Here is a 15541-nt window from a genome sequence, read left to right on the forward strand (position 1 = left end):
GGGCACCTTAATTGTTTTTTTTTTTAAATAAGTTTTTTTATTGTGAAAATACTGCACAGAGGGGTTACAATTACATGAGCAAGGTAATGAGTCCATTTCTTATCAAGCATTGTTGCCTCCTCCTTTGCACCTTATTTGTTTAAGCCAGACCACTATGTATGTTATGCACAAAGGTGCTCAGTCAAAGAGATGAGAAGTGAGTGAGTCTTACCCTGAGTTCCCTTTGCTATCCCTGGTTCTGGGCCTCATCCATTCAGAGGAAGAGTGAGCAATGTATAGTCCATGAGCAATCAAATCAACCAATTGATTTTATAAAAAAAAAAAATGTCTGGGACACAGCCATGCCTATTTGTTGATGTGTTGTTTGTGACTGTTTTTGTGTGATGATGCCATGATGGAGGAGTTGTGGGAGAGGCCTTACAGTCTGCAAGTACTACATACGATATTTACTATCTGCCCTTTGACAGAAAAGGCTCGCAGACAACTGATCTAGAGGTATGGGCACCTTTTTCTAATTTGCAAAAGGTTCTGACTGCCTGCCAAGTTGGAGTTGCATCTTAAAGATAAGGCTGTCTTTTTCTAATTTGCATAAGGATGCCTTACAGGTTAGCAAGGCCCAAAGGAGGAGACCTCAATCCAGTCTCTGAGGGTGGAGCCCTTAGGGAAGCCAGGACTTCTGGGCCTCACCCAGCATTCTGCAGGCCTTTGCTGGATTCCCAGAGCTCATTCGAGGCAGAACTAGCTCTCTGAACTTGAGCTCAGAGAGACTGTTTCAGAAGCCAGAGGCTGTCTGTAGAGGCTCCCGGAGGTAAAACAAAAGCTTTCCTTGTTCCTTTTCCAAATAGCCGTAAAAGGGAAAGCTTGGTTTTTGGATCTTTGTCACTGGCCACTCCGTAAAGAAATGCAAACTGTCTCATGACTTATCACCAACCACTTGTTTTCACAGCAGGGCTGATTGACACGGTTTATTTCTCTGTGGTTTTTCTTCTAATCCACAATGAAACATGAACTAGAGAATTCATAGAATCATCTTTTGTAACCCAGAACCGGCAAGGGAGGAGGTGCTATTGGTTCTGTCTGTTGCCCTCTCACTCTCTTCACCAGTGGTCAGACCCACATAAAAGGTCTGTACCATTGTACCTGAAAATGGGCAGAATCCATCATCATCCTCATGATGACAGGACGATCAATGGGCATAGTAGCAATAATGAACTGTTCAACAGAAGGCTGGGAGGGAACTCAGAGAAGTTCCATCTTTTGATAACTCTGTAATCTTTCACACCTCAGTAGAGCTATAGCATCTACTCAATGATACACCTCTACTGAGGTATAGCAGCTTCCTCAAGGTTTCATGGGATTGTTGCTGTCTCATCAGGTCATCCCCCCATTGGCAGGACATGAAGTCAGGGAAAGATCTTCCATCATGGTTCAGAACACAGGGAACAGGAGTCTGGTAAGAGTCATAATGTTAACACTTTCTGCATGCTCAGTGTGTGACAAAGCTGGTTTTAATGACTTCTGACTTCTGATTTCATTTAGCTCTCCCCATTGTCCTCTGCACATTCCATCATATATATCTATATGTATCTATATCTCTATCTCTCTATATACTTTCTTTTGATATAGGATATCACTATGTATCCCAGGGTAGCCTAAACTTTCAGTCCTCCTACCTTTGCTTCCTTGGTTCTAGGAATATAGGCAACTATCGCCCATACTAAGCTCTCCATAACTTGTATATAGTTCAGTGTTCCTTTTAAAAAGCCATATGGATGGGATAGGATGATTAATTTAACAGGTCGCACATGGTATAGGAACAGTACAACTGTTGTTTTGGACTAGTTTAGAAAAAAGCAGATAAATAAAGTAAAGCCTTCCAATTTTGTTAACAGTGCCACAACCTACTTTGAAAAAGTTGACCACACAGATCAGAACAAGAATGGCCTGAGTAAAGAAAAGGTCATGAGCATCACTTGGAATCTGAGGTAAGGGTCTTGAATTCAGGATGAGGAGACTACTCGTAGATGATAGTGGTACAGAGGCCCCATCACTTGGAACATTGAGTCCTGGGCTGTTAGTTGCTTTTTCTCTAGTGAAGAACTAAGATGAGTGGGATTCTGTATCCTCGAAGCATTGCTATAGCACTTGTAGGGCTACAGCCCTTTGTGTCAGACTCTGAGAAGTCATATCCTTCTCTATTTTTTTTTTTTTTGGTCTTTTTCCACCAACTTTTTGTCTCCAACCCCTTGGAGCTCTAGAATATGGCCTGGGTGTGTTTTGTGGAATATATCCAAACCCTAGATCTGTTTGGAGCCTGTTTTCCCTAGAACTTCATACCATGTTGCACTTACATATGTGTACTCCCTCCATACTTACATACATGCTGACACTCATGAGGAACATGTATTGGCTATGGGAATTGTGAGGTTGGGTACTTCTCTCATAACTCAGATACATCAATTGGTCTTAGTACCAGAATAAATTCTAAAGCAATTTGGAGGAGTGCCATTGTTCTACTATCCCTAGATCTGTGTGTGTGTGTGTTATGATATGACCTCATGAGAACATCTGCCTTCACTGGGACAACTTGCATGCATCCAGCAACATTTCAGTAGAAACAAAAGAAGCTTTTCAGTCTTCAATCAGAAGCAGCTCTTGAAAGAAGATTTGCCTTTTCAGGGCCAGCAGTTGTGTAATCCTTTGACTTCTCCCTCAGTGCATGCTTCTCCCTCTTTTGAGTTGGGTGAACTATCTAATTTTGACCATTTTAGTCAAGGCTCTCTCCAAAGCTTCTGTCTCTGGAATCCAGGACAAAGAAGAGTTGTGCTTCTTCTTCTCAAAAGTTAGGAACACAGTCTTTGGGTTGTATCATCTGGAGAAAAGACTCTTCCAGGACCCATTTTCTCTGATGTAAGAGCCACAGATTCCTAGGGGTTGCCTTGGATTGGGGTATGGGGCGAGGGGACTAAAAATGAACATGGTGCATGGTGAGAGAGAGTGAGAGTCCAGCATTTCAGAGGGGACATGGATTTTTATTATGCACAGGACCCCTGAACTGTGGAGATTTGTCTAGATTAGCTGTGGGTATTATAGATCTGTGCCCATGTACCAAACCCTTTTCTGAGTCATTTGTACAGTAGGAACTTGTGCTCTCCTCCTCTGCACATGTATTGCTGACGGAAGCAGAGTCTTCTCCCATTCTCCATGCTCTCGCTTTTAAAATTTAATTTTATTGTCAAGGTAATGTACAGAGTGATTGCAGTTACATATATAAGGTAATGAGTACATTTCTTGTCAAACATCGTTACCCTCTCTCACTTTTCTCCCACTTTCCCTCTCGCTAACTACCCGCCCCCCAATTGTAAAGTTCATTTCCAACATAGTGCCTTGTGAGATCACTCTTGCATTGGTTTGCTCTTTGTCCTTTGTCTCACCGTTTTGTTGTTCCCCTGCACTTCTCCAAATCAGATAAATGTGTATACAAGACACAGGGTACCAAAATCAAATACAGTGACAACAGGGGATAAACCAAAGGAAATAAAAAGCGAAAGAAAAAAGAAATAACTTCATACAGTACATTAAAAAAACAAAGAAAAACCTCTTGTTTCCATATCTCGGAGTTCATTTTGATTAGCATATGGTCATATGTATATAGCTATTGTGCTATTGTGATCCTTTGCTAGGTCTAGGACTATCCTAGACATATACTAATTATTACAAATGAGGGAAACCATGGGATCTGATTCTTTGGGTCTGGCTTACTTCAATTAATACTTTTTATCCGTCTTTTCATTTCCTTATGAATGGGGTGATGTCATTCTTTCTGATGGAGGAATAGAATTCCATTATGTATATATACCACATTTTTTCGATCCATTCATCTACTGAGGGGCATCTGGGTTGGTTCCATATCTTGGTTATGGTGAGTAATGCTGTGATAAACATAGTTGTGCTGGTAGCTTTAGTGTGGCCTCGTCTGTGGTCATTTGGGTAAATGCTCAGGAGTGGATTGCTGGGTCATAGAGGGGCTCTATGAGTAGTCTTTTGAGGAACCTCCACATTGCTTTCCAGAGTGGTTGAACAAGTTTACACTCCCACCAACAGTTTAGTTGCATTGTTCCCTTTTGGCCACATCCCATCCCCTCCAATATCTGTTATTAGCTTTCTTGATAATGGCCATTCTAACCAGGGTAAGGTAGAATCTCTGTGTTATTTTAATTTGCATTTCTTTTATGGCCAGAGATATTGAGCATTGCTTCATGTGTCTATTGGCCATTCTTATTTCCTCTTCAGAGAAGTAACTCTTTAGCCCACTTGTTAATGGGGTGGTTGTTTCCTTGGGGATTTGTTTTGGGGGATTTAATTTTTTGGCCCTTGTCTGTCATATGGCTAGTGAAGATCTTCTCCCAATCCGTGGGCTTTCTATTGATCTTGCTATCTATGTTCTTTGCCATGCAGAAGCTCTGAAGTTTAATGCAATCCCATTTATCTAACCTTTCTTTGATTCATTGTGCTTCTGGGTCTTTACTAAGAAAGTTTCAACCTGCATGCACTGTCTCTTTACCACTCTCCTTCCTCAGACTTTTTCTTTTTCAGGTAGTCTTTCCTGTGTACCTTTAGTTACAACCCTTTAATGACCCAGTGTCTCTTCAGTCTTGTTGTCCTATTGATGATAACTAGCATAACTCAACTTTGCTTCCACACTCTTCCTCCAAAAGTCTTCTTCTCTCCTAAGCCATCACAAGCTGCAAGACTGGTCAGTTTTGGATCCAGTAGCATGATCAGATAGGTGGAGGCAGACAGAGGTCAGGTCATATATAAATCAGGATATATTCTTGGCAGTGCAGTACTGACTTGGCTCACTGAGTATTCCAAGATGGGGTGTGACTTTGGCTCCAATTGCTTGCTAGATGGTTCACTGCTCTTCCCAGACTTCCCAGGGCCTTCTGTCTTATCATGGATGTAGTGGAAAGTTTTGGGTCCCATCTCTTTGCTAAAATCACTATTTTGAAGAGTTTATTTGTACCTAATCATACATCTTTTCCCTTAAAGGAACAGAAGCCCTTAAATGACCACAGTTGTTTTTACCCCTGTTTCTTTTAGACATTCAGGATTTTAGGGGCTGGCCAGGATTTCTCGAGACCCAGAGTACTTTTGAACACTTATGACAAAACAAAGAAGTAAAAGACTCATGGAGATTAAAAGAGAGGCATTTATCTCTCCAAAAAGTACACAAATGGTTTTTAATACATAATCTTTGAGTCTCATTCTTTGATGCTATTGGACATCACCAAACATCTTTGAGAGCACGAGCAAGAACAATCAATTTCTTGCCACTTTGTGCGAAGGGTTCTCTTTATTTCTTTTTCTATGTTTTCTGCCTCAGATAATGTCTGCATTGAAAGACATCTGACTGTTAAAAAGATGGACTTTAGTAAGAGTACCTCTCTGATTATTGACTGGTCTGTTTTGCAAATACTTTCTGGTCTTACAGAGAGAAGAGCACACTCTTCTCTTTAACTTAACAGAGAGAAGAATGTACTTCTTTAACTCAGGGAAGATGGGAAAGGTGTAACTTGCAAACACTCATCTGAGTTATTCAGGGAATAGGAGATCACCAGGACATAGGGCCTGGGGAATGGATGATATAGAGGACAAGTCATGGTCCTCAATCCTTTTACAGAGAGTAAATAGAATATATGGCTCCAAGAGGTAATCATAGGACCAACAGAGGACTCGAGATGCTAATAGAAAGTAGAACTTTATAATAATGAAAGAGCAGAGTTGTCTTGAATCCTGAGATAAAATATCAGAGGCAAAGGGAATAATAAACACAAATGTTCCTAAAATATAGCATGAAAGTTAAAAAAGCCAAATGTACTAAAAACATACAAACCTAGTGACCTTTAATAAAATGACACACATACACACATGCCTAATGAAGTGCCATTCTTTAAAATTTAACGATATTTCATCATTAGTATAAAAATAAGGGAGCAGGAGAATGGATGGAGGGAAGAATGCTACAAGACATTTGGTTATCATATATTTCATTAAGAAAAAAAAAACCCAGTGCTTGATCATCCAAGATGAGAATCATCTTGGCAGTCTTGGTCAGAGCTTGACCCTTCTTTCTAGCTCAAAGGAGAGTGGTTCCTGCTGGAAGGAAACACTATGCTAGTCCCCCTCTTGAAAAGAAGAGTCTATAAGGAAGGTTCCTAAGATGAGGAAGACTGGCTTGTGTCCATTTTGTACCTACCGTTTGCACACAGCTTGCTTCAAATAGTGACCAGTGAAAGGAAGTTCCAAGGGCCTCCTTGCACAGTAAACCTCAAAGGCCATCCAGTGTCCTCTCTCACTCCCACCATTCTCCATCTCTCTTTGAGATAATGCTGGTTGCTGGGTTACAGTTCCACCCTTCAACTGCTGCACAAAGGACACACTCGGGCAACTCAACAATAAAAACAGCTCGAAGGGAGACCAGCTGTACTTATAAATAAACATCCCAAGTACATTAATCTGCTGAAGGTTTTTATGAGGGGAAGCATAAAATTTCAAATAAAGGGCTAATGGGAAATATGTCCAAAATGTTGGAATTAGTGATGCTGTACAGTAGGGAACTGCCCAGCTAGGTCCATAAAATAAAATGTGACTAACAACTGATTGAGTTTTAAGACCCCCAGCCCTCCACTCCCACACCTGAGTTGTATATTTTATCTGAAGGGCTGTTTCATGTTCCAGAATCAGCTGTGTTTGCAAGAGAGCTGTCACAATTTTATGGCCTCGACTTTAAAGAGCAGGACATTTCTTTCCTGGAGAAGAAGGCTAATAGGAGGTAAAATGCAAGGATTATGGGCTCTCCCACAAATCCAGGCCAGCAGATGCGCCTCTTTCTGTAATCAAAATGAATGTTTTCTTTGGAAACAGCTAGAAAGGTCCTTTTGTAACATTCCTAGGAAGAGGAGACATGTGCCAGGCTGGAGAGCAGATGGAAGCAGATGGTGAGGAAAGCAGGTGTTTAGCTCTTGGGAGTACCTGCTGCATCCCCCCTCCAGGACAGGTAATGTTTAAAAAAGTCACAAGGTGATTTTCTTTTTTAAAGTGAAAAATGAGTGATGGCATATGGTTAACACTGCTTCCTGCCCTACCCTTCACCCCTGTTAACAATCTGCCTTCTCCTTCCATCTAGGGTGATGCCGGCTCTGCTTTGCTTTTTTCTCCTTTTTAACTTTGTGCCAGGTCAGCCTGGGCTGAAGAGGAGGAGCCCCACCCCCTTCCCTTGTTGAATTAACAGCCTTTGGTGCAGTGTAAAGAGACTGGTCTGGGAATTACTGTGAGTTCAAATCTGCTGTTCTCCAGACTTGTTTGGCCTCCAAGCAAGTCACTTAGCTTCCATTTTCTTATAGGAAGAAGGAACAAAACAAACCCACCAAACCACAGCCTTACTGTGGATATAACAAGAGGCAGCACCTGTTTAGCTAAGGTCACATTGCTGAAGTTTGTAGTCTTGGCTCTCTCTGCCTCATCAAACAGTTGATCCTCATCAAACAGTTGCCTGTGTTGAAACCTTGGCTTCCCCATCTATGAAACAGAGCTAAGAATTCTTCTCAGGGTTGTTAAGAGGATTAAGAGACATACGCACAGAAAGGTCCCAGTGAAGTGCCTGTCATGTAGTGGCTACTCAGTGAAGCCTTCCTAATACTGCTAAACATAAGCGGGAATCCAGCTGTTTTATAGAGTGTCTGATTCACTTAAACACCACATGATGCAGGGCTCACAAAGGCCAAAGGTCATTCTAGACCATCCCCCATCTTTCTCATCGTTCTTTAAAATGCCTACTGAATTCCACTTCTAGCATATCTATGACCCTGGACTTGTCTTCCACTTACAGGGCACTTCATATGCATTGGGCTCATCAGATAAGCTTTGTTGCCCAGTTTAGCTGACTCTGAACCTTGTCTAAAGATCTGGCTTTGATTTCCCACTGGCTATATCAGCCCTTAGATGTCTTAGAAAGTATCTTCTGCATCCCAATATAAGGTCTGGTCTCCTCAACCCACTTTCCATGGTCAGAACAAATGATTAACAGAAGGGAAGGAGAAGTTAGTTCATCCTGGATCTTTTCCCTACTTCTAACTCTGAGATCTAACACTCCTTTTATTACCTGCTTTACTCCCCCCTACTTTGATATCAAGAATAGACCAAACACAAAGAAAACAAACACAGATTTTCAGAGCAGTGGGAAGAATGACAGCTCCAAAGCTAGCATCGTGGGGTCAAGTTTATGTTCTGGCCATTGTGAATCATCTTGATAGTGTAGGTCGCTTTCCCTCTGTGCTTTAGTTGAAGTAACTCATTCTGCTAGCATTTATGTGTTTTTAGGTCTCAAATTTGGGGCACCCTCTCTATAAGAGTGAGACTGAAGTAGGGCTGGGAACACCATGGCCTATACCTTTTTATTCTCTCATCACAAAGAAGCCCGTTAATAAAGACAGAAAGAAGAAGGCCAAGATCACACAGGAAGGCCATGTTGGACATGCTCAGGCTAATACCACAGTGGAGGAGGTCCCAGGCTCCTTACCTGTGGACATGAGAAGGAACAGCTTCCGGGACATCTCCTGTCCCAGCCACTGCCTGACCATACAAGGCTATGGAAGGAGAACTGGCTGAGTAAGGCCAGTCAAACTTAGATCCATGAGAAATGCCCATAACAAAAATTTTAAACAGTAAAGAAATAACCCTTTGGGTTTGGAGGCCTGGTTCAGTTGGTAGAGTGCTAACCAATGAGCAATAATATCAAGTCCCAGTCTCAGACCAAAAATTATAAAAGAAAAGAGAAATCCCTATAGCAAATGCTGACTCCTGCTCTCTTAACTCTTTTGGTTAGTCGTATGGTCATGATGGCCACACGCCAAACTTATTAGGCTTAAAATGCTGCTGCCAATTGGTAGTAAGCAGTGGCTCTAGGATGTCACAGCATTTCTGTTCACCCTGTGTTTCCAGCCTTGGGACTAACAAGACACAAGGGATTCCTTTGACTGGACCCCTGGCCTGGGAAGGCACTGGCTGTCTGGCCCTGGTGTGGAGTGGACCACCCTTCCTTCTCCAGCAGAGCCGGGACGATATCCAGGGCCAGCTGTGTGCTTTGGACAGTGGCTTCTCTGATTCCTCAGCTCTTTTCCTGGTGCAGGAGGATAGAGTTATCCTCCAATTTCACACCCTGGAACTCCAAGAATCAAACAAGGCACAGTGTTTTTCAGGTGCATGTTCTTTATTTGGCTTTTAGCAAATGAGTACAATAACAAGCTAGAACATGCAGATCCTCAGGGGATGAATCTGGGAACCACAAGAGTACAGGGTTTTCAGTTACCCTCTGGCCCATGCTCAAAGTCTTCACTCTCCCCAAAGAATGGGTGTGAAGGCTGGGGCTATGCAATGGTCTGGGAATGGAGACTTGGAAGTGAGAATGGAGGTTTCCCAGACTTATAATGCATGCCTTTAGCCAGCAAGCAGGTGGTCAGATAGAAAGGAAGGGATGGGAGAGCTGTACTGAGGCTGTATGATAAGCACTGTCTGTTCCTTTGAGATCCCCTGCCCAACAGCTGTACTCAGCCATCAGCCCTGCTATGGACTGAATGTGTCCTTTATTGGAAGCCTGAATCTCCTAAATTATATTATTTAGAATTAGAGATTTGAGAAGTAAATAGGTTTGAACGAAGGCATAAGAATGATGGCCCCATGATGGGATGAATGCCCTTCCAAGAAGATGGATGAATGCCCTTCCAAGAAGATGAGGAGAACAGAGTTTCTCCTTTCCCCCTCCTGTGCTCCTAGCATTAGAGTACTGTCATCTGCAAACCAGGAAAAAGGCCTTTCCTTTCTCACCAGATCCTGCATCTGTTGGGCAAGGGATGATCTTGGACTTCCAGACCTCAGAGCAGTTAAACACCTGTAATATAAGCCACCTAATATGTATGTGTATACATATTTATATGTACAGCAGTCCAAGCTGACTGAGTCAAGTTCTAAGAACCTATTTTTACTTTGTTTTTTGAGCCTGAAGGAGCCCAAGTGATCATCTCCTCCAGTCTGATCCTATTACAGGCGAAAGTTCCATGGCTTAGGGACTTTCTCAAGGTCACGGAACTGCAGGTAGAGAAATCTGCACAATGCCGTGCCTGTCATAGCAAAGCTTTGGCTTTCAACTCAGAGAGACACTCTGACTTTCAGTGGTCATCTTGTCCATCTGTACAGAGAAAGTAGAGAAGAAAGTCAGCGTCTCAGTGAATCCATGAAGCAAGTTCCATGGAGAAAGGAGAATTTCTTCCCAGGGATTTGTTCTCTTTAGGGATTAATGTAGTAGTAGCTCTTCCTGGGGTTGTTGTGCAGATTTTATTCCTTCTCCTTTCTGTCACTATCTTCGAAATGTTCTTGGTCATTAATTGCATTACTATTGTTGGGTTACTTTAACTTTACTCTCCATTGTAAGCAGCACTAGTGAGCTCACAGCCTGCAGAGGGTATACCTGGTGTGTTTTATTTTGATGGCATGGTGTTTACGTGACTGATGGCTACTTACTCTCAAGCTTGTTGGTTCTCTGATGTTTATGATACCATAAACACTACAAATTTTATGACACCAGTCAGGCCTCTCTCTCCTTTTTTATTTTGCAGGTTTGTCACTTCTGGTCTTATTAGGGAGATAGCAGACATGGGTGCAAGGACTTCTGCTAAGGGAGGTTAGGACTGAGGCCAGTGGATCAGTGCTCTATGGAGTGTACTGTGGTAGGGGTAAGATCCTGTTCCCTCTTTGATGCTGCATTCAATGTCCATGGTAGTAATGACAAAGCCAGGGAAGTCTGAAGCAGTGACTGCCCACACGCAGGCCCTTGCATATCCTGCACCTTCAGGCACCCGCAAGGATCAACCCTAGTTCAAAGCCATGCAGCACTGCTCTGTGGCTGCCTCATACCATGTGACTTGTTCAGTGGCCTCTACTGAGTCCTCAGTGCTGACAAATCCTCCTCCATCTGCCAGGACCATGCATCACAGAATAGCTCTTCTGCAGCAGTGAAGGAGTTCCAGGTGTGGCGCCTGGGGACTGAGGCTTCCCACTGATGACTGGCCAGAGTGAGCAGTGCTTTGTGTTGAGGTTTCCTCACAGGATAATTGTCTTTGATTCCATTAGGGTGGAAGGGTTATTACAGCATTTGTGACGATATGACAATGGCTGCAGGTGTAAAGGCCCTTTTTCTTCATTGGAGCTTCAGCACAAGAATATAGAGCAGCATGGGTACTTACTCTTGTATTCATTTGTGTCTTTATCTTATGAATGTTGAAGGCCTGGATTCTAGGTAGTAAGAATTGTTCTTGTCTTGAATCCCCTGTTGCTGTTGGCATGTTTATTTTGGCCTCTGCTGCTCAGACCTATCATCTTATATATATATATATATTTTTTAATAAGTTTTTTTTTTATTGTGAAAATACTGTACAGAGAGGTTACAATTACATGGGCAAGGTAATGAGTACATTTCTTATCAAGCATTGTTGCCTCCTCCTTTGTTTCCCCTTCCCATCCCTTCCCATCTCTCCCCCCCACCCCCCGTCCCCGTCCTCACCCCCCCCTACCCCCCACCCCCCATCCCCCCACGCCAAAGTTGTAAAGTTCGTTTTTCAACATAACATCTTGTACATCTCATTGTTGCAATAGGTCCACCTGTATACCTATTAAAACAATTTGTTTTCCCCCTTACCCTCCACAAATTATACCAACATCAAATACAATGAAAGCAGGGGTTATACCATGGGGGAGGGACATACAAAGCAACAAAAAAATCACCTTATAAATATGTTAGAAACAATAGCAAGAAAGAAAAAACATTTGAGTCCTTATCTTAGAGTTCATTTTGCCTAACATCAACTTATCTGCTGTTTCTGCTTGTCTCAGACATATGCTAGTTATTGCAAATAAGGGAAACCACGAGACCTATGTTTCTCTGGGCCTGGCTTACTTCACTGAACATAATTTTTTCCAAGTCTTTCTATTTCCTCACAAATGGGGCAATGTCATTCTTTCTGATGGAGGAATAGAATTCCATTGTGTATATATACCACATTTTCTTGATCCATTCATCGACTGAGAGGCATATGGGTTGGAGATCTTCACTAGTCATACAACGGACAAGGGTCTTATATCTAAAATATACCTGGAACTCAAAAAATTAAATCCCCCAACAACAAATCCTCAAAGAAACAACTGCCCAATAAATAAGTGGGCTAAAGGTTTACAGAGAAACTTCTCTGAAGAGGAAAGAAGGATGGCCAATAGACACATGAAGAAATGTTCAACCTCCTTAGTCATAAAAGAAATGCAAATCAAAACAACATTGAGATACCACCTCACTCCAATTAGAATGGCTATAATCAAGAAATATAATAACAACAGATGCTGGAGGGGATGTGGACAGAAGGAAACCCTACTGCATTGTTGGTGGGAGTGTAAACTTGTTCAACCACTTTGCAAAGCAGTATGGAGGTTCCTCAAAAGACTCCACATAGAGCTACCCTATGACCCAGCAATCCCACTTTTGGGCATTTACTCAAATGATCACAAATAAGACCACACTAAAGCTACCAGCACAGCTATGTTTATTGCAGCATTATTTACCATAGCTAAGATATGGAACCAGACCTACAATCTTGATAGCCCAACATGCCTGTCCTCTTTCTGAATTGTCTCAGCAAAAAAGTAGCTATTTCTCAAATCAAGAACTTTTTACAAGAATGTCATATTATTTTAGGTCTAGATTAAATATGTGCACAAAAGATGAAATATTTATTTTTCTGAATCTGGCTTGTCTCACTTAACAGGATGATGTTTCTTATTTTCCGCAAATGACATAATGTTATTCTTCTTTATGGCTGAATAATAATCCATTGACTATATGAATCATAGTTTCTCCATTGAAACACTGGTTATTGGGTATCAAGGTTGTTTCCATATCTTAGTTATAGTGAATATTGCTGAAATAAGCATAGGTGTGCAGGTATCTGTCTTGTATGTTGATGTAGACCCAAGAGTAGTATAGCAGAGTTATAAGGTAGTTCTATTTTGAGTTTCTTTTAAAAAAATTTTTTTATTGTGAATATATCATACAGAGGGGATACAATTACATGGGCAAGGTAACGAGTGCATTTCTTATCAAGCATTGTTGCCTCCTCCTTTGTTTCCCTTTCCCCCCTTCCCCCGGCCAAAGTTCGTTTTTTGACATAAGGACTTGTACATCTCATTGTTGCAATGGGTCCACCTGTATCCCTATTTAAATGGTTTGTTTTTGCCCTTCCCCTCCACAAATTATACCAACATCAAATACAATGAAAGCAGGGGTTATACCATGGTGGGGGGTGTCTATTTTGAGTTTCTTGAGGAACCTCCATACTAATTTCCATAGTATCTGGATCATTATATTCCTACCAATTGTGTATTAGGATTCCCTTATTCCATTTGTTATTGTTTTCTTTTCTTTTTTTTTTGGGTCCGGTCGTGGGGCCTGAACTCTGGGCCTGGGCGCTGTCCCTCAGCTCTTCAGCTCAAGGCTAGCACTCTACCACTTTGAGCCAAAGCGCCACTTCCAGCTTTTTGCTTATGTGGTGCTGAGGAATCGAACCCAGGGCCTCAGACATGCAAGGCAAGCGCTCTACCACTGAGCCACCTTCCCAGCCCTTGTTGTTGTTTTCTTAATGACAGCCATAGTGACTAGAGTGAAATGGAATCTCAGTGTAATTTTGATTTGCATTTCTCTTTTGATTTGCATTTCTCTTGTAGATAAGAACATTAAGCATTTATTTATATATTTATTAGTTATTTGCACTTCTTTGTTGCCCATATATTAATTGAGTTATTATATTTTAATGTTTAATTTTTGTGTTTTTAATATATCCTGGATATTAATTCAGGTGAATAGCTTGTGAAGATTTTCTTCCATTCTTTGGGTTTCCTTTGATAAGCAGATGCTTTTTAATTGGATACCATCTATTTGTCAGTTCTTGCTCTTATTTGCTAAGCTGTTGGAATCCTCTTTAGGATGTTGTTGCCGAGACTGTCTTCCAGTGTTTTCCTTACACTTTGAAATGGGCAGTGGTTGGTTGCTGTTTCACTGTCTTCTATGAAATGTACGCCATCTCCCCAGCAACGCATGAAAACGCCAGTTGCATCACATCTGCACCAAAAAGTGTGATATTATTTTCATTTTTATCAACCTTCTAAGTCTTAATGCTGTAATAGTGATTTTGTATGCATGTATATATATATATATATTTCAATGCATCTCTGCATTTCCTTTTCCACATTGTTCATCTTGTCTCCATTTTCTATTGTATTGTTAGAATAGTTTATTTTTCTACTAATTTGTTGGGACTTATTGGAAGGAGGAGGATTTCCCTTCTCCATGCTTTATTTCCAAATGACAGGACGTTAATTAATGTCGTAGTTTTATTCTGATCCTTTTCCTCTCCAATTGTGGAGAGGAGTGAATTATCCAAAGGTAAATCTGAGATGAGGAAGTATATATGCCTGGTTTAGCCGTTTCTCTCTTTCTTCCTGGCTTTGGAATCTGCCACCAGAGAACATTCACTCTTGGCAGCCCTTGGCTATCGCATAAGCTTAGTGGCAGAGGTCTGATTCTGCCAGGAGAGGTCTGTGGACTTCCAGAGCTGCCTACCACTTTATATGTAGATCAGCTTCATTCTGGATCTAGGACCAGGATGATTGTTGTTTGCATGCCAAAGCCACATTCTCCAATAGCTGCATTGCTAATAAAGCTGGTTTCTGAATCATTATTTGCATACTCCTTTGTTGGTGGAGAATTTTGGCAGGAATAAGGACAGCACTTATTAGACTACTTACCCCCTAAGAACTTTATAAGTATTATACATGATATGAATTCCAAGTGTTTTCTTCAAGGTTCTCCTCTAAACTTTTCACTTGTTTATTTAAATTTTTATGTTCTAATTGGTTTAATATTTTATAGACATTGAGGTTTTTGTGCCATTCTTTATTATTATTATTATTTTGTTGATACTGTGGTTTGAAGCCAGTGCCTTGTGGCTTTTTGATGACTTTCCTGCTTGGGCTGGAAAAGATCTCAAACTGAGATCCTACAGATCTCAGCCTTTTGAACAGCTTGGATTTACAGGTGTGAGCCATCAGTTCCCAAGGTTTTGTGTCATTTTTCTTAAAACTTTCCCCACTACTAGATTATAAAATACATACTCCTGTGTTTAATTCATGTAAATACCAGGTTTCATTTTCCATGTTCAAGTCCTTGTGAGGTCTTCCCTGCATCGCCTGGAATGGCGTTGAGGGAGGTGACTTTCAGAGTAGAGACATAGGAACAGAGGCAGAACAGAGACTCTGCATCCATGCTGCCTGGGAGTGTGCAGTTTCTGTCCAATTACAAGCCTTTGAAGACATCTGAGCCCTACAGTGGTCATTTCTAGGGAGACAGCCAGGAGCCTCTCTGTGTAGTCCAGAAAGGAAGGAG

This window comes from Dipodomys spectabilis, unplaced genomic scaffold, assembly GCF_019054845.1.
Source record: "Dipodomys spectabilis isolate Male_0828 unplaced genomic scaffold, ASM1905484v1 ptg000066l, whole genome shotgun sequence".
Taxonomy (NCBI): Eukaryota; Metazoa; Chordata; class Mammalia; order Rodentia; family Heteromyidae; genus Dipodomys; species Dipodomys spectabilis.